Below are 25,868 nucleotides of genomic sequence, written 5' to 3' on the forward strand. Positions count from 1 at the left end.
GTTCCCGGCATCCGGATCTCGTCGAGTGCCCTTCGCGAATAATTCACCTTGATGTGCGGAAAGAGGCCGCAATCGAGGCAATAATGCGCTCGTGCAGCGAAAAACCGTTGCTAAAAGACCGTGACGATTCGCGCTGCGGAAAACATCGTTACGCTGATTGTAATTGCATTCCGTCACGAACAAATGAATTGAGCGTCGATTTGCTGCGGCAAAAATTGATGATACGAAATCATTTTTATGATTCCGTGCTGCTCGGGATCAAAGAGAGGAGATAACAGGATAGAAATTGCCGTTGGTAGCTTCGCGATTATAACCATTCGCCGCTTCTGGCTGATACGTCTCTTCTGTCCTTCGTTAAGTTTTTTAGACGATTAAAGAAAAAAACGAGGCGGAAGGAAAATAAACCCAGGAAAACGCGAAATCTGGATTAGTTCCATGTAATTTAACGCGCCGTGACAAATAAAGTGTCCCTCTCAGATAACGTGAGTTGAAATCGCGATAGTACATGGCGAAAACACTTTACACACTTTTACCTTACCTTATTATTAAAAATGGACTTGAGACATGAACACACAGTAAAACTTTATTCTAATATTATTAACGGCCTGTTAAAAAGTTGCAACTCAGCAATTCCTTTAACAACTCCCTTGTTTCGCAACTACAAAATTCAGCATTAAATCAATATGATTTGCTGACAACTTTCCACGAGTTATTCGATTTCCACAATTATCGAAGTTTTTCCAATGCTATAGCATTGGCGCACGAATGAGGTATGACGCGCAAAGTGCAACGAGTTCTCGCAGTCACATTTAAAAATGCGAAAAATGACGAGCATACGCAGTGTGTCCGGCGTTTTAAAAGCAAAGGCGTATAAACACACGCAGTAAAACCAGACCGCAGTATAATTGGGGAGGCCAGGACTCGAGTATCGAAAGCGCGCGCGTGATGGCAAAGCGCACGATAAAACGTGCAAGATGGAAATAATGGCGGAGTGCGGATATCATGAGATAAAAATCTGATACCGCGCCGCGTAACGCGAACGAGAAACGCACATCCAGCATGTATAGTAGCGTATCGATTCGTTCGGGCACAAAAGTGAGCGTGAATGTGAAAATGGCCCCGCCCATCTTTATCGTTATATAGCCGGTTAAATAGGTGCGATTCGCCGCGATCCTTTGTTTCCCCGCGCTTTTTATTTCGGCGCGGGTATCGCGCGAGTGTACTTTAAGTGTAAGTTATCTCGATTCCCAGTCTCTCGACAAAGGACTTTTCTTTCTCAGGGTGGGACGGACAAAGGCATTTATATAATGCACACGCGCGAATATGTAGACCATACGTATCCCCAGTGGATAATTCACAAACTTCCGGAATGTTTCGCTGCGTATACTTTTATATCTCCAGGATCACCGCGGTCTTCTCTCATCTTACAAAATCCTTCGACACAGGCGCGATGCGTGTCGTAAAGTTACACCGACGTCAGCGATTCGTCGACATAAAGTATTTCCGTCGGAATTATATGTCCGCGAGAAACTTCATTTTTAACGTTTTAACTCCGCCGCCCGCGTCGCGCGAACGACGTCGCTTAAAAGAGGTTTAACTGTAAAACAGCGAGTGCCGTGCGGAACGTCGTAATACATTATTGTCACACAGACTAAGTACTTAGTGCCGGTGACGAAATATCTCGACTCTTTAATAAATCCGAAAACACTCGTTGCAAAATAAAGGAAGCTAAACTCTAAATAAATCAGTCCTCTATGAATAGGATGAAAGCAGAAAGCTAAATGAAATGCCATTTTTGGTTAAAGATGTCTGTCGCTTAGGTCAAAATAACAGAATAAAACTGAAATTTACAGAGATTGTGCACTTATATATCCCAAAAACTTGTGTTAAATTTGCGATCGATTGTCCAATCCGTTTCTGAGATATTTGCTTTAAATTTACAGAAATTGTATATGCTTCCCATGTAAATATCATAATATGTATCTCTGCTCATGTACGGTAAAAATAAATGGAATTTTTATAGTATCAAGAATTGCAATTACGGTTTTTTAAGATTTTCTGGTTATATATTTTTTTTTCAATATTTTAATAATTTATTTAAACAATATCAAGTACAAAAATGGGACAAAATTGCGATTTTTCGCTTTTTCTGTCCCAATGATATCATGTTGTTTATGAATAATTTCTGAGATTAGCTCTACACTGTTCAATCAAGAAAACAAAATTCAAAATTATACTACATATAGCTATAGCGACATACATCTTTAAACGCACTACAGTATAAAAATGCATTACTTCACATGTGTTATTTTATTTACCGCGACTAACGCTATTATCCTTCATTTTCACTGCAACGCAAAGATAAAGAATCATTCGGCCCTTCTCTCTTTTTTCTCCGAGGGTACAAGTAAAATAATATGAATTCTGCAAGCTGTGCCGCAGAAGCCACTTAGCGATTTATTTTTTCCAAGAGCGCGCGCGTCGCGAGCGTGAGGGAGGTGCGCGTCGTTTTTATGTTGCAGTATTTCCCGACCGTACCGCATCACGAAATAACGTATGACTATATAGAGTCGGACTTTTCGCGCAAGTTTGGCCGTATCACCCGCCGCGGACAAAGACACATAGGCATCGGGTTTCAAACGGTCGCACGAGGCCAGAAGGGTTTTCACCCCCAACGGACAAAAAGGTGGCTAAAAGCATATTCCTGTCGTCCTTGGCTTTACGTGGTCGCGCCGATGGTTTTCCTCGCTTATATTTTTATGGCCCGGGGGTACGAACAGCACCCCCGCGGCATCTATTCTCTCCTCTCACGACCTTTGGCCTCTACACGAGCTATAGCGCGCGCAGATGTATAGACACTCGCACGGCTCTCTCTCTCTCTCTCTCTCTCTCTCTCTCTCTCTCTCTCTCTCTCTCTCTCTCTCTCTCTCTCTCTCTTTATGTACGCACCACCAAGTGCCAAGGCCGTATACGAAGCGACGATAAACTTGTCGGTTTATGTGGAAACAGTTCTAAAGTTAAAAGAAGCTGCCCGCGTGTCTTGTACCCCGGCGATATAGTCGTCGCGCGAGTTTCACGGATGGCCGAGCTTATACGAGGAACCTGACCGCTTTTACAAGTATACGAATCTATTTTCGCTAACTCGGCGATAGCTCATCGACTATTTCGATATTGCCTCATTACGCAGCACAGGATCCTCGAAGTTATTTTTCTATCTCGTGACTCTTTTCTTTTAATAAAAAACAATTATCGAGCTGCGTTATTTCTTTGCATAAATAAAACAAAAAACCTATTTGTCCTTTTTTTTCTCTCTACTTAGCGCGAATATAATTATAACTTAATAACCTACAATATTCTGATAGAGAGAACACAAGGTAGTACATCCTACGTATTATGTGTATGTGTATGTGTATGTGTATGTGTATGTGTGTGTGTGGGTGTATACGTATATCTGCAGTATATATATTTATATATATCTTTTTGCATTGCATTTTAAATAAATTATTACAGTAAACGATATGCTTTTATTATCACATTTATACTTGTCCGTTACCTCCAAATAAACAAAAATCTATACGTTTTCTTCCGTGTGAGAGCCTCTAGAAAACAAATATTTACATATACATTGTTCTGGCCTTTGCCTCAATTGCGTGTCCACTTCACTGGAGCGGAACTGATTCGTAGGACGGGAAGGTTGATCGGGATAAAATTATTATGGTCGTTGCAAAAGCCATGACTATAATACGAGAAGGTCGCGGTTATGAAAGCTGCAATGTATTTTTGTACAACCCTGGTCTGTTCCCCCGGTTAAAACGTACACTTGGCCGTAACTAAGGGCAGGGTTATGTCTCCACCTATGGGTATGACGGTCATAGTCGTGCCAGTAAATGGCACCCTCAGTTACGTAGAACTGCCGCTGTCGTCCAGGCCGCAACAGCTGGCCGGCGCGGGCGCCCGCGGGATAAAACTACCAAGATTTTCTCACAATTTACCCATTTTCTACCGCTCCCCGCCACCGGTTTTCTTCCCTTTATTACCGTTTCACGGTTTATGCGCGGCTCCGCCGCCGAAAACGCCTCACTAAAACCCGAGCACGGACCTTTCGTCTTCTTTTGTAATAAAAAGAGGTCTCGGCGAGAGAGGTCTCGGTAAGGTTACCATCACACGATTTTCGTGGAAGAGAGAATTTTTTTTCGCTAGAATTTCATTTTTGCCACGCGCGCGTCCGTCAGAAAAAATCATTTGCCCACAGTGTAAAATAGATCATTCGATATTTTTTCTTACGCTTCCGTATATTCCGATTCAGGCTCCAGATGGGTCCTCATTAAAAGGCGATTCGTTAGCGTTTTATATATACTTTCGGCATACTTTGCATTAATGCCCGGAGAGTCCTGGCTAGGATAAGAAGTGCCGCGTCGTAGTTTTCCGCGGTGAAATCCCCCGAAGTGAGCACACTCACAGCGCGCGGCGAAGCGCGATTCTCAAAAATCATTTTCCACTGTCCATGTAATATCGTCTCGGCTCTCGCAATAAAGAAGCGCGGATTTACAATAAAAGGTAGTACCTCTCGCAATAAAGAAGATTGGATCTGCAATAAAAAAGGATTCAGCGCTCTGCTTCATAATGAAAAGCTCAAAGCGAATTTTCTCCGGTGGAGGCTACAATCGACGGAAAACATTTCCGCGCCTCCGTCTCGGCGTCGACGTCTCTCGCCTCTCTCTCTCCGCTACACGGGGAGTGAAACTCGTATCCCGGAACAAGTAAGGAAGCCCGAAGTGATCTTGCCTGAGCAAACTTTCGTCTCCGCCTCGCGATGCTCTTAATAAGCCCCATATTGTCCTCCCTTAAATTTTAATAATGCGTCGCGTAACGCGCGACGCGTACACCGTATACATACGGGGCGCGGCTTGGCTGCAATCTGAAAATATTTGTTGCAGCGCAAAGAGTCCCTTCGGGGCGTCTCTCTGTTTATGAAGTTTCATGTCGGCTGACGGTCGGATAGTGGAGTAACCGAGAGAAAGAGAGGTCGAAAAAAAAACGGAAAAAAGAGGAAAAATAGAGGAGAAACAAAAAGAGGAAGGAAAACAAGGGTGAGGGTATAAGAGCGTTAGGCGACAGGAACTGCAGACGGAGAAAGAAAAGCGGGAGGAGGCGAGGCGGACGAAAAAGAATGCGAGGAGCGCAACGTAGGAGGCTTTCAACGTCGTACGCGAAGAACAGTTGCCTCGCCACGACCGCGACGTATCGAAACTATCGGCGTGTTTCCTCACGAGAATTCAATCGGACTGACTTTCATCTAAACCTCAGCCGTAACGTCGGATCATTGAACGGCGGGATATTGAGCCGAACCACGAAATTAAAGTGGACATCTATCCGCAATCAATGTGATATCAGCACTTTGTATATGTTTCTTCTCGCACTGTCATCGTGAGATGGAGCGAGATGGAGATTGGGATAAAATTTTAAACGATTATTTGAATGAAAAGTGCATGAGTACATAGTAAAATAAATAAATAAATGAATAAAGAGAAGTGAAGTTAAATTATAAAAAGAAGAAAAATTTTTGATTTTATGTAGAAATTATTTCAGTATGCATGACATTATAAAAATTCTCAATTTTGACAAAAAAATGTGTATTAACAAAGAAATTCCTGCGCTTTTATACAAGTATGTGAAATATTTTATTTGTAAAATACTTGTGTAATTATATTGCTTTTTTACGAAAGAGATATGACGTGTTGCTGACAAATACACGAAAAGAAAGACATCATAGCAACGAGGTCAAATTTTTTAAATAATTCCTCAAGAATTCGCTCGGTCACACTGGAAAGCGGACAAAAGAGGTCTTCCGACTGGTCCCGGTGTTCCAATCAAAAGTTTCTTCTTTCCGGCAGTTGCACGCGAAAAGTCCATCACGATGCCAAAATTGAAACGTGACGATATCGACCGCTACGCGTACGAATGTGAGCGACTTTTTGTTGATTTTATTTCGTGGATTTGACGTGTCAAAATTGGAACGACAATGGCAAGTAAAGGAGCAGTCACATTCTTATAAAAAATTTAATCGGTCTTGATAAACTATTATTTTCAGTTACCATTACATTGTTAGAAAGGTGACCTGCGCGTGCAATATCAAAACATTCTACAAGAGATAAACGAATAATTAAGATTATTATTAAACTATTCGCCTTTTTTTATTAAATAGAATATTATTTTTGTTGCACGTATTTAAAATTTAAATTTTGCATTGTTATTGTGTGTGTGTGTGTGTGATTTTACGTATTAAATAATTATAAATTATCAGTGTAAAAAGTTATAAAACTGATTGGCACAGCCACAGTAAATAATCGCTTTAATTTATCTGCATCTTAAATAAACATATGATTCTGAAGCTTTGCTTACAGACATATATATATATATATATATATAGATATATATATATATATATATATATATAAACAAGCCGATTATATTAAACACACAAAGAAACACACAAATCGTAGAGAAAATCGGAACCAATCCTCCACCTTTGTTTAAAATTAAAGCTTTAAATAAAAAGTACTGGATAATGACTGACGTGAAAAATGGAGAGCGTAAGCCAATACACAGAACATCGAGAAAATGTCAATGTAAACGAAGTAGTACAAAGTTGATATCCACTCTATTAACTTTTAAATATGTACGAAGAGAAATAATTGAATAAAAACGGCGGGTGTATAACGATATAACATTCAAATTAAAGTGATACTTCTTTGAATAGAAGCCTCTTCTCCTCTTCCTTCAATTAAAAAGATCAAGCGGGAAATCATCCATTTGCATGATATTTAAAAAGCAGGAAACAAACTGACTCTCTGAGAATTATTCTGCACGACTGATACTCAAAACGTCGAGGTGAAGTTGAAACGTTAAGCAGTACCTATTCGCATCGAAGTGAAAGGGAAAGGACATTGAGGCTGATAAGTGGATGGATAGGATAAGATTAAGGAGCGTGCTTCGAAAGGCCGGCAGAGGTACGAGATGCAATGAAACGTGAATACGGTTCGATGAAGGTCGGCCGGTGGAATTTCCGCGAGAGTTTGTTACCTTGCCGATAACCAACGACCTATAGACTAAAACTTACACACTTGAGCGTGTGGGCGGGAGGATTGTCAGAGCGAGGAAGTGAGACGGAGAGCACGTCGCATTGCGGCTACCGACCGGACAATGCCATACTGGCCAAGGTAACTGTCCTACGGAATTGGTACTGTGGTCTCCTGAAAGCTCCTGCGTGAGTTCCGCAAACTCTGTCGAGGCCGTATACGCGTCAAATAGTTCTCGTTTTAATGATCACGCCGCTAACTCGATAGCGGAAGGGAAACGCCTCTCTCTCTCTCTCTCTCTCTCTCTCTCTCTCTCTCTCTCTCTCTCTCTCTCTCTCTCTCTCGGCCCGTACTTTATCCGTACGTTTGCATGCAGTTTGACCGTTCGAATCGACAATGACGATGAATAATAAAAGTGCAACGTGTAATGTTAAACCTTCCTATTTCCGTATATGATTGCAGTGATTAAATTCAACCAAGTTTCGACAGTAGATCATGATTGAATTCTTAAATTCTAGTCTTATATTCACGTATAATAAAATCAAAAGTCCGTGTGCAAAGACCTCTAATATTACGTAATATTATATACGTATCGGTATATGTATACAATAAGATTGCGTGCGGAACGCGTTTATCAAATATCTAGGATAATAAACTCTATGCAGCGATATATGCTGGTAGCACGTCGTCATAAATTTTCGGATAGTCTTAACGACTTCGAGTCAGTCGGTAAACGTGGAAAAATGGCAAGTACCACCGCGCACGGCAGGTACATGAATAATAACCTCGTGACGACGACAGGGCGAGGTAGATTTCGAAAAAAGGCTGAAATCGCGGTGTAAAATGCGTCGCTAAAGGATGGCACTCTTTATCATCGTAATGCCCCTCCTCCTCCCGAGGTAACGAGGTGAGTAAAGGCCGGGGGTTCGTCCTAGGTAGGTAGTGGAAAGCGCGGGCCGACGACTTTAACATTCTCTTTCTTTCACGCACGTTTCGCGCGCTTGTATTATGCAGGCGCGCCGAAGGAAACCGTCTTTCGTCGTTCACCCCGGCCTTTTTCCTCGGGAGGCAGCTAGAACTACGGCGGAGGGATATACGCGTGACCACCAAGAAGATGAGGATTTAACGGTCTTCCTCGCGCCCTCGCTCGCTCTTGAAAAATCGTAGAGCCATGACGGGCATACACGCGACGGGTGCGATGCGCCACGGAAGGATATATACCGCTGATACGAGCCGCGCTCCCAAGCTCGATCTTTCTCTTTCCTCTTTTCCCCTTTCCCTCTCGCGTCTACCTGTAAAATTTATCCGACGAGGTGACACGGACGGCGTGGCTTTGTCCACGAGGAATTCCGAATTATGACATCGGGCGAGAGCATTGTTCTCGGGCGCGATGAACGTGCGGACGCGCCAAGAGATTGTACGACATCAATCGGATTGCTTTATCTCCAGCGTCTTCTGAGCGGCGCGATTTTATTCGAAAGAAAAAGAAAAGAGAGAGAGAGAGAGAGAGAGAGAGAGAGAGAGAGAGAGAGAGAGAGAGAGAGAGAATTTTCACTCCCCGGTGCAATCTGTCTGGGATCAGGCGGGATGAGTTTCCGAGTGTACGGAAACGCGAAACGCGATCTCTGAATGTGACGAGCGTTCTCTCGTTTAAATCGCCGGATCCGCCCATATACTCGATTCCACTCGTGCGCGAACATTCGATATATCTCGTTCAGTACGGTCCGGTCACCCGACACGTTTTGACTCAATATTTCCGACGCTTGGCAAGACCGTCGAGTATCGAATTACAAGGTAGCCAATTAATGACACATCGTGTTTTCGCGACGGGAACACGCTGTGCTACCGCGTAGCGCTTAGTTTTCGCGCGCGCGCGCGACTAATTTGCTTACCGCACTTGCATATTCACGCGTTCCAACGTACTCTCGTGGAGAAGCGACGCGACAGGAACTTTTGAATTATGCCCCAGGCACGGAGAATGCCCGTTTAATTAATGAACGAAGGCGGGATGAGCGCGTCGGCGAGTTCAAGCCGGCCGACAGTGAAACGACCACTCGAGTCGCGTTGTCGAATCAGAGGCGCAACGTTTCCGTAAGAATGGGGGCGAAAGAGAAAGAAAAGAAGAGAGAAGAGAAGAGAGAGAGAAGAAGGAGGAAAGAGAGAGAGAGAGAGAGAGAGAGAGAGAGAGAGAGAGAGAGAGAGAGAGAGAGAGAGAGAGAGAGAGACGTTATTACCCTTGAGAGAATACCAAGGGGTTGCATCCTCGTTGCGAGGGATAAACAACCTCAGGTAAATACCGTTCCATTCGAGGCATCACCCTCTCACTACGCTACTATACCACTTCAACTCTTTTGTCTCGCGTCAACACCTTCAATCATTGTGGATTATCACCGAATTTCACACATTGTTACAAACAGATACAGAAATTTGTCACGTATAAATAATCTATCATTTTAAATGCTGTCTTAGATTTTAATTCGTGTTAATAAAAAATCAGATATTGTACGTAAAATCAAAATCTGTTTGAAAATTTACGATAAAACCATTATGATTATTTTTTAAAAAGTTGTGTATATCATGTAGATAATATATAAAGAATTTAATTGTGCTATGAAATTATTATGGAATAATTAAATCGAGGTCAAAAAGAGCGTAATAAAATATTAATTTCGAAACATATATAATACACGTGGGGTCCATTAAATCGTATAAAATAAACAATAATAAGTGAAACTGGGACCGATCTGATAAAATAATATTCGCATTTGATGGGGTGAATATTTGCAAAGCGAATGCATTTTATACTATATATATATATACACCTTTGTATTATTTAGCGACTTATAGAAAATGGAAAATATAATGAAAATATACGCTACCACCATTTAATAATAACAATACTAATGGCTGACAAATTTATGAATTAATTTTTGCAAAAATAAGCATGTTGGAAAAGCTAACAATATCATATAACATGAAACAAATAATGATTTTATATTCAATACGAATAATGATTTTATGTTCAATAATGTGGATCTAAATTAAAATTCGAAAACACTGGTCGATGTTATTTAATTCGTAGGAAAAATAATTTCCTAAATTCTCATCTGGAGTCATGTGCGCGCATCGCGATATACGAGCGAATAAAAAAGCGTTATAAAATCTGAGTTGCGGGAAGAACTCGCGAACACGAAAGCTCTCTGTATATCCTCGAGTGGCACACACGGACGGAAGCGACCGCGCTTCCAGCGGGAAACTCACTTGCTTATTTAGTCGCTAGGTGAAACATAGTTTCAGCGTCCTCGTAGCCGGGAACATCCACCTGCTCCCACCTCCCAAGATTTACCGTCCACCTTGGTCAGGCGGAGAAACTACTTTCTTGATGTAATATTGCACCGCCACGAGCGCATATTCTCGTTTCGCTATACTGGCCCTGAACATGCTTTGAATAACAAAGTAATATACAAGTTCCGTTTGCTCTTCGTCGCCGAAATAACGCGCCCAAACTTTAGCAATTACCGCCACTTCATTAGTCGTTTTCTCTTCTCGTTTTCTCCGTCCGCGCCGAGTCGTCGCGCATATTTATCTCGAGCTGACGTAGATACGGAAAATTGATCTTTCATCGATCGAGACCGCGCCGTCTCGAAATGCTCCCGGATGATACACGAGCGTAATATCGTTGTGACTTTGGATTGGTTCGTACGAATGTAGCACATAGGGATGATAGTTTGTCGTCCTCATAAATCAACCAAGGGAAAACTCGCGATGATCTTTCGCCCGGCTTTACAGGAACATGATTCGTCACTCTCGGGTAGACGACTTAACTTTTCCCATAGAAGTTCGATCGACCCTACTTAACGTGTTCAGTGATTCAATTCTCGGCGTATAATACACGCACGCTTCTCGTCTCCATCGTTCCGCCTCATTTTGTCGACATAACGTCCTACGCGAAAGTCGAGGTCTTTGTGTGATAGTTATTCTGTTCTCAATATAAAACAAGATGAAAGTCAAACATTGAACATGTCATATCATATTTCGTTAAATAATTTTTGCAATTTTTATTTTTTATAACAGATACAATTCAAAAAACACTTATATTAAGTGCAGCATATCGTGGTATTCATAAATTTGTATAAATGATATAACATTAATTGATATTATTAATTTTCAAAAATAATAATGAACAATATAATTGCAATTATATATTTCAGATTTGCACGTAATAAAGTTAAAAAAAAAACATTTAATAAAACTATTTTAATTTGTTCGTTAAAAATGAAGAATTTTAACGGCGTACGAATATATTCAATGCAAAAAAAATCTGCATACAAAAATATTCAGTAACTTAAATTACAACCAACCAGTTGTGTTTGGAAACATTCATGTTCAAGTAACGCTTCTAATTAGAACATAAGTTGATACTGGCCAGTGCCGAAACTAAAATTACATGCCTGAATGATGTCCTTCCACTATGAGAACATAAATAAGCTGTCGTTATCCGACCAAATAACGTGCGCACGGAAATATACAACAAACCGAAACACGTTCGATAATACCTCCCGACAACAACAGCGCGCAATTCAGTGACGAACGCTGCAAATCGAGAAAAAAGAAATATTATCGAGTGCGGAAATTAGAGCGTCGATGGCGTTTATGCGGAAAATGAATTATTTTCGCACAGCGCGCGCGCGCATACGAGCCGCCATTCCATTCCTTAAAAACGCGGCTATAATGCTTTATTATTCCCGATCGACGAGAGACCTGAGGAAAAGAAAACACCTTTAATGATTTCGCGAGGTACGAGCCGAATCTTTATGGCGATAGCGAGGATTGAATAATAACCAGACAAATGGGAGAAAATACCTATCGATAAATCGGATCGTAGATATATCGGCGCTTGACTAACGGGCTTCGCCTTCACCCTAGGCCTCGTTCGTTCGGTAGGCCCGGCATCATTTTTGCCCCTTTTCTTTTCACTCCGCGTGCGCTCCTGACTCCTCGTGTTCGCTGTTCTTTATTTCTTTACCGGCATCCCCCCCCCGCTCGAAGCTCCGCTTTCGCTTCGCCGGTGAAGAATCGCCATCGCCGCCGCATTTCGAGTCGTCGCACGTTCGGAATTAGCTGTTCGACTTGAGTGCACATTGGATCCATGGTCCGTAGGGCGAAGCAAAACGTCGGGGTGTTCGCGATCGAAGCCCAGCGCCCTTTGAGTATAGCAGGTATGTTCGACTCGAGCGCTCGCTCTTAGATAAAGCGGCGAATCTTAAATGCGACGCACGACGCGCGAAACTGGCGCTACCGATAATTCGATCAAGTAAATTAGATCCTTCCGATCGGTCCGTGGGGAGTCGGCTCTCGTTCGCTATCTGTCACCCGACGCGACGTGACGCTTGACGTACACTCTTCAAAAATAAAATTGCAGCGACGCGACGTACGTGTCAGAAATGTAATGCACGGTGTGAAATTACAAAACTACACACCCGTCCATCCGCTCATTGCGTTTTTAAATTATTACGCGACCGTTTTAATATTACATTTTAGATATCGAGAATACAATATCAACGTGAGTGCTTTTACAGAATTGCGGGTGCGAAACCGATTCTCGGAAGATTATTTAACGGCGCTTGCGGAGATCGTTACTTGGTGGTTTCGCGACAATGGGCTCCGATGAAGACATCCGACACGGTACGAGCCCTATGAAAAGGTGAGCGAATACCCCAGAGAGGTGTGAGAACGCCGGTGCTATTCAGCGGTCTGGATGAAGGCCATCGGCCATAGCATTGGACGAAGTTCTAGACTCGAGTGTCACGACTTTTCACAGGCTCTTTTCTCGCCGCTACGTAGTACGGTATCCTCGGTATCTATATACCGAGAGGAGAGATGGGAAAAAAAAGGAAAAACCGCATTATCGATTGAATCGCTGATTAACGACGATTGAACCGACCGAATATTATCTGGCATTATGACGGGGATTGTGTCCGACGCATCACATATCGCGATTTAATTTTACGGCATTACGGCACCGTTATTTGTCTTCGCATCCAAATTACTTCGTGTTGGGATACAACGAAGTTCAACGCCAGAATAATGCGAAATAATAACGGAAAATATAATAATAATAACAAAATGAGCGGGCATGTCGGGAAAATCTCGCTTTTCTCCAGGGATTAAAGCGCATTATTCGCGCACTCATCGAATGTACGTCATACGGCTGTACGCTGTACGTGCGTGTTAGTTTCGGCAATTAGTCGACGTAATCGCGAGGTTCTATACGCTCGATCAATTATATATTTCACGGGCACGACACTATAGTCGTTCGCTTTATGACTTTGTTAAGCGACCGTCCGAAGCGCGCACGCGTCCGCGCGCGAGCGTGGCAACGGAAATAAAACAAAAATCCATTTAACGGACTTAATGGATGGTGTGAGCTATTATATGCAAATTCACTTTGACCAGATTTCAGGGTGTTGGGGTTGACGTTGGGTCGACACACGCGTGCTAACACGCATGATTAAAGTTGTCGCGCGTGACATAAGCGGCAAAAGTATCGTCACGCGCGTTACAACGTAAGCGAAACGGTCGCTTATATTTTTTTTTTTTTATTAAGTACGGAGATTGTTCCCTCCGCCGAACATTATTAAACGTGTTATTCTCGAAGGATTTTGAGCGACATTTAATTATATATCAGATCGCAAGCTCTATAACTTTTGACAGATTTACCTCTTGTGCGAGGTTTTCGTACAATACAGATTAATTAAAAATGAGGAATTGCGAGTGAAAAATAAATCGCGATTGATAGAACGCATATTCTAGAATCGTTCGCTTCGCCGTAATCCACTGATAAATAGATTCTTGCATTCCCCTGACAGCGAAACACGTTTGATAAGCGATCGATTACGCTCCGCGTAAGTTTACTGTCCAAATGATGCAATATAATACGCGTGCTCTTTCAACTTCGTCCCGTTTGTAATTCCCAAGGGTGTCGGCTTGCTTTCTGAAGTTGCAACGTCGTTTCCTCTCCTCCACGTAGCAATTAAGCGCGTCGCAATTGCGCCCGCCTCCGTATCGCCGGGCACCGCAGCTGACGGCGCCCAAGCAATGTGCGTGTCCGGTACTTCGTACATTGTCCAACACGGGGCCTCGAGTAGAGGCACACACGTGAACCGAGACCAGAGTGGAGAATTTCAAGCAGATCGAATTATCCGTTACCGTATCCCGGAGGCGAAATGCAGTTGCGTGCAATAACTTCGTTTATTTGTTTACAATGCACTGCAAAGTTCAGTCCACTTTTCATTAATCTTGTTGTTTAACGCAAACCGCGTCATTAAATAATGATATTAATATTATAATCACATTATTAAATATGTTTAATCGTAAAATATAAAATAAATCAATAATTAATAAGAAATATGTATATGTTATTTGCAGCAATGTTTGTTACTAACACTTGCATTATCATTTCACACTCGTAGCATTTGGTTCAATTACAAACGTAATTAAGTACCACACCTCGATAATTAACTAGAGAATTCCGATATTCTGCCAGAGAAGAAGTTATACATTCTATTATACGCAACGATAGCTACGGTTATCTTCGCTGTTTGCAATCATTCGTTATACCTTGTTGAGTGTATAGATATAAGACTGTAGTGATTAACCTCTCGTGAAACTGCAGGGCTACTCGATGCTCTCCTTTATCCCATGTAGCCATTAACCACAGCACAATTGCGCCACCGCGCGCTGCTTTAGACCTCCTACCTGGGCTGAAGCTAATCAACGTGCGTATATACGACACATTGTGCCTAAACCTAACATTATTTCACGCAAAGGTGGAGACGGATCTGCTTCTAAAGCGACCGCGAATAATTTCAAAGGGCTCGAATTATATATTACCCTCGTCTGTTCTGGCAACAACTTGAAGACAAGACTCGTGATTCATCGTAGCTCCAGGAGATACGGGGGTGCAAGTCACGTCGGATATACGTCGGCGATCAATTAATGTCCGTAATATAATTATACGTTGCGGCGATAGTAATAATCACGCTCGATGATACTCGCGAATTTGCGAAGCAAATTGCGCCCCGCTTATACCGGGCGCCGTGAAAAACTCCATCAGATTCCATATAATTCTTGATGGATGGAGATTAAACGTAAAAAACCGGAACAGAGCGTGTCGTCTCCTGATCGTCCCCGGGGAAGAGTAAGTAGCTAACGTAATCGACACTCTGCCTCCGCCGATACACACCGAGGGTGATAATATTTATAGCGGATGACGATGTGTCGCGGGGGATATCGAGCAGATTATAGGCGTCTCGTGTCCCCGCGTCCTTACTCTACTCTGCTAAGTTTATTATCTTTATATTCTCATGGATGATAACACTCAACATAAATTGTATGACGAGAAACTGATACTATCTCGAGATAATACGATCTGTCCGATAATATTGTTGATAATTCTTCGCAACGATTGCTTATAGTATATATACTATATATATGTAATGTCAAAGATATTAAATCGTATAATATACTTGTGCATATATTTTTCTGCTACATGTCAAGATCGATATATGCACAACATTTTTGCGACAATAATAGTTATGTTATGCGAATTCTGCCTCCGTATTATGTTTCTGCGATATAATGATTCGATTTTAATACTTTTACATATATTTTACAGGTAATCCTTGAATAACGTGATTAATTGGTTCAGTGTTACTGAAAACCGTGTTATTCGAGACTTAGGATTCATAAAATTTAGGAGATTACGTTCCGTGTTATTGAAAAACCGTGCAATTCAAGACTTTTGATCCATATAAAATTGGGCATTTGGTTCCACACACATAAAGGATTATTAAAATTTTGTATTAAATAAGGTTGACAGAATTTTTTACCCCGTCAAACGCAGGTACCGTGCTATTCGAGGGTCACTTATATATACATATATATATATATATACATATATGTTATGTGGAAGAACTTTAATATTCATAAAATTAAAATTTATATATTTTATATCCATAATAAAAAACATTTTATTGAATATAGTAATTGGATTCTCACACATCATGAATTCTTTATTACTAAATGTATTTTGTTTCAATTTAATAATAACGTTAAATTAATAAAAATAAAAAATAATTTTTAGCTTCCTCCCTTCCTAATATATGATACAAAACGACAATCGTTTATCGATGCTAGGATTTTCGGTACGAAATTTGAACGACGGGAGGAGGCGGGGGACGATAAACGCTTCTAAGGTCCAGTTTCACAAGTGTCGGTTAACTTTTAACCTTAGATTAACTCCGTCTCTTTCTAAGGGGGACGTTAGAAGGAGACGGAGAGTGAGTTAATCTAAGGTTAAAAGTTAACCGACACTTGTGAAACTGGGCCTAAGGGACTAACAGTAATCTCCTGTTATTGTCCCTCATGATAATGATATTACCGACACACGCAGGTTTCCCTGCCGATTTCGCAAATCTTCCTTAACGCCCTACTTCTTCCTGTCCATCCCCTCTGCAGAAAACTCATTTCCTCAACGTACCTTGGGGGAAGGGGGAGAGGGTCCTGGCGCGAACGAATAACGCAGTTTCGTCACGTAACGATTCCCCGCCTTGAAAAGCCAACAAACTTTAAGACGAACGGAACTGTCATCTCCACACCGGACATGACAAACTCCCGACCGTTCCTGTCTTGTATCCTCCCGTTCCTTTGTATTGTCCCATCGCAGCCTCCGCCGCATCCCCTCGTCATCACCGCGACTTCCCTTTACACGTCATGGTAAAGAAAGGGACGTTACGAACAGGGCTTCCCTTCGTTTTATTCCCACATCCCGCGTTTACGTTGCACGTGCTTGCATATAATTCTATATATTATTTTAAAATGTGTTTCTTATTGACGAAATATATTTCAATATCTAAGGTATATTCTCGCAATTTCTCTTTCTTCACATTTTATATAACACGATCATTGTTTTCATCATAAAAACTCTATGAAGGTCTCCGCGTGTATGAGAGAATATTTGAATGTAATTTAAATATATTGATAAAAGATTAAGTACAATGTTGGCGCGACGATATTACTCGAGGATGACACTCGACGTTTCGCACGATTTCACGAGTTCAATGTGCAGCCTCTCTCTCTCGCTCCCTCTCTTCCTGTCTCCGCGCGTTTAATAATTTACCGTGTAACCATTCACGTTCTGCCGCAGCGAGGATGCAGAGGCTCGATCACCTGGTGCTCTCGCGCGATAGAATTAGATTCGTCAGAAATGAAAGGAATTGCGCGACACACACACACACGAAACTGTCATCTCCATTTCGTACGTGACAGGCTTCGCGTCTTTTCCGCCTTTCTGAACCGTGCCAACCATCCTGTCCTCCCCCGTCGCCCAACGTCTATCTTTCTCATCCCTGTCACCTTCACTCCGCGCTCGCTCGTCCCTCAAGACCGATCCGGCCATCGTGCTCGCGCATTCTCTGATGACCCCACCTCGAAGCTCGCCATTTCTCTTTTATATTGTCTACTGTTCGCTCCTTGCATATTAAAGCGGTGTCACGCCAGCGAAACGGGAAAATCTGGCGAAGGAAGAGGAGCGCGAGTTGGGCAACTTGGGCAGCCGCCGCCGTCGCCGTCGCCGCGCGCGACGAGAGGGCAGAGGATGCGCGCGGAAAAGAGGACTAGAGGGCTCATCGTAATAAAAGTGAAGCGAAAAAGGGAGAGAAACCAAGTATGGCGAGTAGGGTGAGTCGAAATAGAGTGGCAGAAGGGGGATAGGACGCCCGAAGGAGAAGGCTGAAGAGCTGCGAGCTCGTAACTTTTGTAATTGAGTTTAGTCATCTTGCCTTCTCTATGCTTTCTCCTTCAGTTCTCTCTTTGCTCTCCTCTCTCGCTCCCCACGCTCCATCTCTTTCGCTCGCTCATCGCCCTGCCTCTCGTGACTTTTCCCTCTTTCTAATATCTGACGGATCGTACACCGGAACCTCCCATCACTGCGTTGCCATCCGTTCGCCCTACCTTTTACCCACTCGGCGTCCATCGAGAGCACCTTCCGCGTTTTTACCTCGATGAGCTCGGAGCTCGTAGGTAATATCGTCGAAGCGAAAACTGTTAGCGAAAATGCGATGACGCTGAGAGAACACAAGTTCCGCGCGCGAGTTCTCCCAAACTGCTAGACGTATGTACATCGCAGAGAGATGCAATACGATACGTTCACTATTTGTGTATAGTTGCGCAGACAAGGATACGAAAGTATTTCTTGGAAAGAGAGCATATACGAAAGCTTACATTAAGGACTTCCGAGAGGAACTTCTCGAACGAGGAAGCGTCCGTGGTTTTGTAACCGAAATTTCGTGCAAGTGCAACTATCGGCTCTAGTTTATTGAAAAATACAATTTTTAGTCAGTTATTAATCTGATTCAAGATGTGTAAACGTAAAATAACATTATAAATTTCAGATCTATATGTATAATACTTATATGCTTATATATCTCACACATAATTTATTTTATATAATTTAATTTATAAATTTAAAATAGATTCCCCTTTGTGTGTGTATATAAAAAGTCTTTATTTTACGCAAGTTCGTATAAATATTTATATAGTTCGTACCCACAAAATAAAAATTTTAAGGATAATAGTATTAAAAAAAACATATTTTGTTTCAAACTCGATATTTGTTGCAATTCAAATTAGTCTATTTAAAAATTTATAAACAATTTTTATAGTTTCATGAAAATTTACAAATAATTTTTGTTTTATTATATAACAACTTAACAGTATAAATTAATAGTTACTTGTTATTCAGCAAACTGTTATACATATATGTATATAATTGTTTTGTACAAGAAATATTTGTCACATATAATATCTCGCTGATCAGTTACAAATAGCATTCAATATATTCATAGAATACTTGCTGTTTCTAGGTTCACAGAATCGAGAAACATATCCTACACGTCAGCGCGAGACTGTAAACCCTTCGGGGCGTGCGCGCGAGGGCAGTTAATTAAATTAAATCAGTCGTGCGAGGTAATGGCGAATGCCGGACGCCGTCGGCGGCCTTTGTTCGTCCGTATTAAATGGTGCCAAGTGGAAATGGAAATCAATATTTTCCCCGAGCACGGTCACACAAGCGGCGTGATAATCCGCGATTTTCGCACGGCGCATCCCTCGGCTGAAATCCGCGCGCGAGGAAATTTACGGAAATTTTTCAGCTCCGAAAGATTGGCTTGTACGTACCTGCGGTGCGACTTGGGACACGGGGCTTGAATACGTGCGAGATACGCGGACCGGAGAGAGGGCGTGGAGAGAGAGCATATACCGGTGGAGGATCTGGTATTCGCGGCGAGAAGAAGGCATTACTTCCTGGGAAGATAGTCGGTACCCGCGGGACCTCGTAAATCGTTGCGCTGGTCCGAGAAACTTCAAACCTAGAGCGGATACCTTCGACTCCCGGGCAATATCGAGTGCCAGAAGCGAGCTCGCGGATTCTACGAGCTGACACACTTCATATTTCACGTACGTAATATTTTTCACGCCGTCCGCACGAGAAGCATTAAGTAAAACCGTTATTTCCTTCTCGCGCGGGCAGACCGCGCAATTTCGCGTCAACTGTCGACTGTCCCCGAAAGAATAAACATTCGATATTCGCACTTGCATTATATTGTTATTCAATTATCGTTATTACTGTTGCGGAAGGTGAGCGATTTAACGCGTCATTTTACGTATGCGGCCTTTAATATTTAATTACATTATAACATATCAATTTTCTCGTGAATGCCGCGCGCTTTGTAATTAATTAAAATATTAACAAATGACCGGTCGGGGTGTCACAATGAACCGCGAACCACGCCGCAATCGCATTTCGTGGCGCCATAAACTGCAGATATTTTAAAAATTCAATTGCAGCGGCGGGCTCGTATCGTTAAAGTGGAAAAGTACCCAGGGCTTTCTTTTATTTACTTCATTTGCTCGGCGGACCCGACCTATACGACGGCCACCGGTACAAGTAATAAACGTGATTCTTAAAGACTGAAATAAATGTACCGTTGTATATCGAGAAGAATGGCGCACATATATATGTATATATATATATATATATATATATATATATAAGATAGAGAGAAAGAGAGAAGGGGGGGAGAAAACGACATTATATAAATATAAATATAAATATGTACCCGATAGTCAGTGAGTTTCGATCACGACAGTTTGTTCGATAAAAGCCGTTATTGTCACCGACATCACTCCTCTATTACCGGCTCACACGGAACATTCGAGTCTTCCTCGGTGGAAATTTATGGCCGAACTTTAAGCCCCTCCTCTAAGGACGATCAACCGCATCCAGTGTCAACGATGGATATAAGCGCATTCGCCACCCTACCTTCCTGCTATCAACCCTCCCCCCCTCTCCCCGTTCAGGAATTCCAGATTTTTCTTGCGCGTCGCGGCCCGTTAAGAAAGCCGAGCCGACGTTTTATCGCGTTATACATCCCGAACGCCGGGTCGTGGTAGGTCGGAACAATGTTTTATTACCCCGCTTGCTACCCCTACGTTCACCCTTCTGCGCCGTTACGTCTTTCTTTTACTTAAAAATTTTACGATTCGATTTTATGATCGAAACGCCGCCGAGGTCTTTTTGGCCCGTTATACACCGTGTCGCAACGAGGTGTCGTATCCTTCCTGCGTAACCCTCGTTTTTTTCGCGTCGCGCCAAGTCCCAATGACGAGAATTTATGTGCGACACAATCGTAACGTGAGGAGGTCCAGCACGCGTACAATAGTGCAACTTTCTGACTCGTGTTTCATCGACGCGACACAAAGTAGAAAAAGATTTAGCAAGATAAAAAAAGATATATATATATTATATATATATATATATATATATATATATATATTTTTATATCTAAGAAGGATAGAATAATATTTGAATAAGGCGCTTTTCAACAAGAGATTTCGAGGATTTAAAACTTGATTTGTACGAACAGGAAGAATAATTGACATTACTTTCTTATCCTACCGATATCTGACAATAAATTAGAAACTAATGATGAAAATTGAAATTCTGACCGTCTGACATATCGAAATTGTCGAGGACGAAAAGAGCTTTCCGGTGTTATTTAATTCGTCCATATTTTTCTTTTAATATTTTTACGTCTCTTTTTTACCTTCCCATTTTTACATATTCTCTGTCACACATATGGAAATTGATGATTTCATTGACTTAGAAGTAATCTTCCAAGGAACGGCTGATGTACCGTCGTCGTGGCTGTCGTTTCACACCAAAGGTGATGGATATACATAGTTACGTGCGGGTACCTAATGGCTCTCCGGAGAGTTTTCAGTCTCTCGCATGCGCCTCCAGGCGGCGATCTTGCCGCTAAAGACTTCCTCGTAACGTAACTTCGATCCGACGCTCTTCGGCCACGAGCGAGAGTCGATTCCGTACGTTTAAAATATCGGTGGATTGATTTGTTGCAACAATCTGATTTTCGCCGAACGAAACGCGGAGGAAATTAAGACCGGTGTTGCGACACCCCTCCGATACAAAGAAAAGGAAATCGAACACCTTTGACGAAATCACGTCAGTCAGTCAAGGAAGAGTATTTTCAAACTCTGCTAAAATTCCATGCACGCGAGAGGAAATTCTCTTTCGGAGGTTTTTCAATCGGAGATCTCTCGCTTCCTCTTCTTTTCTCTCTCTTTCTTGATGGTGCGGCCCAGTATTCGACGTGATGCCAGTTATAGCCGTAATTCGAAGGTTTACAGCTCGTTGGAACGGCTCGTCGCGCTGACCTGATTTTTATTGAACGAAGCGAACACAACTAATTGTAAGTAGCACCTAGCACCGGCTACGTCGATTCGGAAGAAATTGGTACATTGTAACGCCGATAACAAATAGAAAAGGAATTGGCCGACGACCTGGTTTTCGCTCGGGCTTTCCCTCGAGAAGTAAGAAGTCTGACATTTGACACATTGCGCCGGTAATTTAAAAGTATACTTCGTACTTACATCTTCCTTTAACGTTACCATTGTTTGTATCGCCGAACTACAATGTCCGCCAACCCGATCGTAACGTCCGTCCGGTTTTAATGTGATCGTCATCTCTATTATCTCTATGAAATTTCTTGTAAAATATGTCATGTCTTTTAACAGCGTCATAGATCTTTGTATGACATTTCAAAGGGAAAAAAAACTGTGCCGAAAGGATCGATATAGATACGTGTATAACGAGCGCCGGTTCGACGAATAATCGGCTACCGGAAATCGGCTTAGGGTAATAGGTACTTTTCAACGACATTGTGAGGAGTGATTCAGCGGAATCGGTCGTTGAAGAAAAGGTAAAAACGATCATCACATTGCAGGCAGGTCGTCAAATGTATTCAGCGTCGTGGAGACGACTCCTCCCCTCCTCACGAACGAAGGGGGTCGCGACTTTTATCTGATCCGCCATAAAGCTGCCATACGACTATCCGAGGACGGAACGCCGTTTGAAATTTCGCCGTTTACACCATAGCGCGCTGGCCGTATCTGTGCCGCCCCTGCTTTACAATCACTACCATTAAAGGCTCGTATATCAAGCAGCTTATCCCCTCATACGCGTTTCGCGCGGGAGCTAGGAAGCTAATATCGTCGATTCTTCCTCGGCTGCTCCTAAATCATCGCGCGATTCACCGTGCGAGGGGTTCAACTTAACCCGCGAGAATAAATCTGTCTTCGCTATCAACAGATCCTCAGCTCCGAAGAATTACTCGTTCAGTGAAATTCTTAATTCATTATTTCTCCCGACGCCGCACGCGTCGGCGAGTGCGCGATAATTTTCGCAATTGTTTTAACTTCAGTTAATCGTCGCGCGTTTCTCAGGGGAAACGAAAGAAAATTAATCGACGATATGAGATTAAGGAAAGCGAAACGATTGCAGACAATTCAATAGAAATACAGATAATGTCGCGCGCGAGCGAAATATATCAGAGGGGAAAGCAATTCGAGGCTTGCGACAAAAACTGCCATTAACATCCGCCACGGGGGAAAATTGCTGTTTTGCAGCCCTCGCGTATCGTCACTTTCCCGCATGCAGACGCTACCATTAAATGCTCATAAATCAAAGCACCTTAAGCCACCTTATTGCGTCGCGCTTTGTGCAGGAGGATCTATATTGGCCATTCCTTTTTCCGCACTCGATTTTTTCGTCTAAGATCGCACTATCGAAAACGGTCTTGGTACGTGTGCATCCAGTAATCGTTTTTATATCGTCTCGTAACTCGCCTATATAGTGACTTAAAAGACTAAGTACATCGGCGCGAACATTGTATATGATAGAACGACGCACTTCCTATAAAAAAGACGTTATTACGGCGCTACTAAAGAGACATTACAATTTACCAGGTCAACTTTATCCTAAAAACAACTATAATATGCCTTTAAAAGTAAGTATGATCCGCGTCCATGCCAGCGGACGGAGGAATAAGATTGAATTTTCATCCGGTAATATTTTACGTTGTGCGTTATACTTTCGCGCTAATAATGATAATGTAATGCTTATATAACAAGTTTAAGTAATAAAATGTATTAGCTTATCTTATATGATTTTAAATATTTAATTATATACTTTTAAAATTATGATACGCTGTTAATATTGTAAAATTAAAAATAATCGCAAAAGATGTACCAAATCTAAATGTCATTCAATGTGCCAAGTTTATTGTATAAAATAAATATATGCGCCATATATCAAAACTGATGAATTATTAATTATTATTTTTCTCTCTGAACCGATGATTGTTGAATGTACTGCTGAATATAATCGCATAATGTTCTATTCAAGTTCGACAAGGAAGACGTTTAACAACGTCTATATAGGGACTATCAAGTGGTCGACTGCACTACCGAGATTACAAGTGTACAGTGTCGTATTCGTACGCCATGAACAGTAGAAGCGAAGTCGAATCCCTCCGCCCGCGAGTACCCGACGTACCCTGCTGGTACCGTAATCTGACGAGGCACCGACCGCGAAGTGAGAGAACCGTTGGTCCATTTCGAACGTACATTGCGTCTCGGAGTCGTAATTTGCAAGTCCGGACGCGGTTCTAACTGGGCCAAAACTCCATCCCGCCAAGTTTAAGCGAGCTTACGCTTTAAAGCTTATGTTTGTTTAAGGAGTTGGCGTGTTGCCGTCGTCGAATACGCAGGGCTACGTACCTACGTCTCTATGGCGGTGGTGTAAGTTAGCGAGCTCAAGATCAACACCCACCAAAAATAGAGTCCTTAATTACGAATCAAACTTCAATCTCGTGTAGTTGCAGATTCGAGTTGGAAATTAATGTTCTGCGCTATGATTCAAAAAGTTCCTTCGAAGATTTATATGTTTCTATTATATATATATATATATATGTGCAAAATGATTTAAATATTTAATCCATGAGACACAAACTTACAAATGATATACAACGTATCTTCTAAAAATATAGTTAATAAATATTGAAATAAATATTATTATTAGAAATATAGGAACTATAAAGAAACAGAGATTTAAAAATATATTTTGGACACAATTTTTTTCTATGAGAATTCAAGTTGATGGCAATGTTGAAAATTGCATAGATATATATATGTAGTAATAGAGCTTCTTTTTGACGATGACGTTGGTCCTTATGAAAATCAACGATCTGTGTTTGCCTGCCTGGCCACGGTATATCCGTGGATTACGAATGTATGCGAACTTAAACGGCCATACAAGAGTATTGTTATGTCATGCCAGCATTTCGCGTCAGAAAGTCATCGCAAAGCCGCACCAAAAGAGGAAAGAAGGGAAAAAGCGTCGTCTTCTTTCGTTTGGCCTCGCTCCCGACTCGCGCTCCCATCCAGTTACGTCACGATGGGGTTTCCAGTTGAGATATCATCGCGAAAATAATATATCACGTGTACCAAAGAAACGTATCGAGTGTGCATGTACAAAAGATGTCAAAATGGTCCGCGACATGTATTCGATTCCTCCGACAGCCAAAAGCATACGGAGCGAAACACAACTTTCTTTTCTATTTTAATTGGTGCAGTAAATTAGAAAAATTAAGTTCTCGTTAATATCCATTGTATAAAATCGAATTTTATCTCATTTATAAATGATACGTGATATTAATAAAGGATAATATATTAAAAATATTCTATGTAATATATATATATATGATGTATACAATATTGATTTTATTAATTATGTTCTTTAATGTAATAAATATTATGCTTTATAAATTTTAATTGTATCTAAATTCTAATTACTGTGAAAAAAACTCTAAAAAATACTTTAAGACAATCTACAAGATTTTCAAATCTTTCTAAAATATGGAGTGAGCTTTTTTGGTCCCGTTTAAATAGCAATTTACTCATATATGATAAAAATTTCAACTATTTAGGGTAGAGGTTTTTATGGGGCTCCAATTATATTTTGCATTAATTTGTTAATTTTTTATTATTACGATCGATTCAATGTTTTTACCTGTTTCAACCCTTCTCCTTTTCTCGCAAGGCTCTTAGAGCCCTTAGGGGCCAAGATTTTTAGATTAAACTCGCTCAAATAGCTCCTCTTTACCGTGTTTATAAAGAGCTCGGGAGACTTTTTGCGATGATTGTATACGATGTAAGAATAATACTCTCTGAAATGCAAGCTGAAATTCTTTTTGGCTTCACGTCGCGAGCGATGCAAGGATCATTCTCTCTGAAATTTAGCAAACTGATATTCTCTTTTGGTTTCAACGCGCGCAAAACGTCCACGGCTCCTTCGTCCGATGCTCGTGTCAG

General features: G+C 41.6%; 1 protein-coding gene across 5 annotated transcripts in view; it reads right to left on the reverse strand.

Moving 5' to 3' along the window:
* Glurib (Glutamate receptor IB) overlaps window positions 1-25,868 on the reverse strand; it is a 232,281-nt gene that overhangs the window by 139,713 nt on the left and 66,700 nt on the right. The gene's annotated exons all lie outside the window — the stretch shown is intronic.

Source organism: Temnothorax americanus, unplaced genomic scaffold (assembly GCF_048541705.1).
Source record: "Temnothorax americanus isolate GAGA-0224 unplaced genomic scaffold, ASM4854170v1 Scaffold19, whole genome shotgun sequence".
Taxonomy (NCBI): Eukaryota; Metazoa; Arthropoda; class Insecta; order Hymenoptera; family Formicidae; genus Temnothorax; species Temnothorax americanus.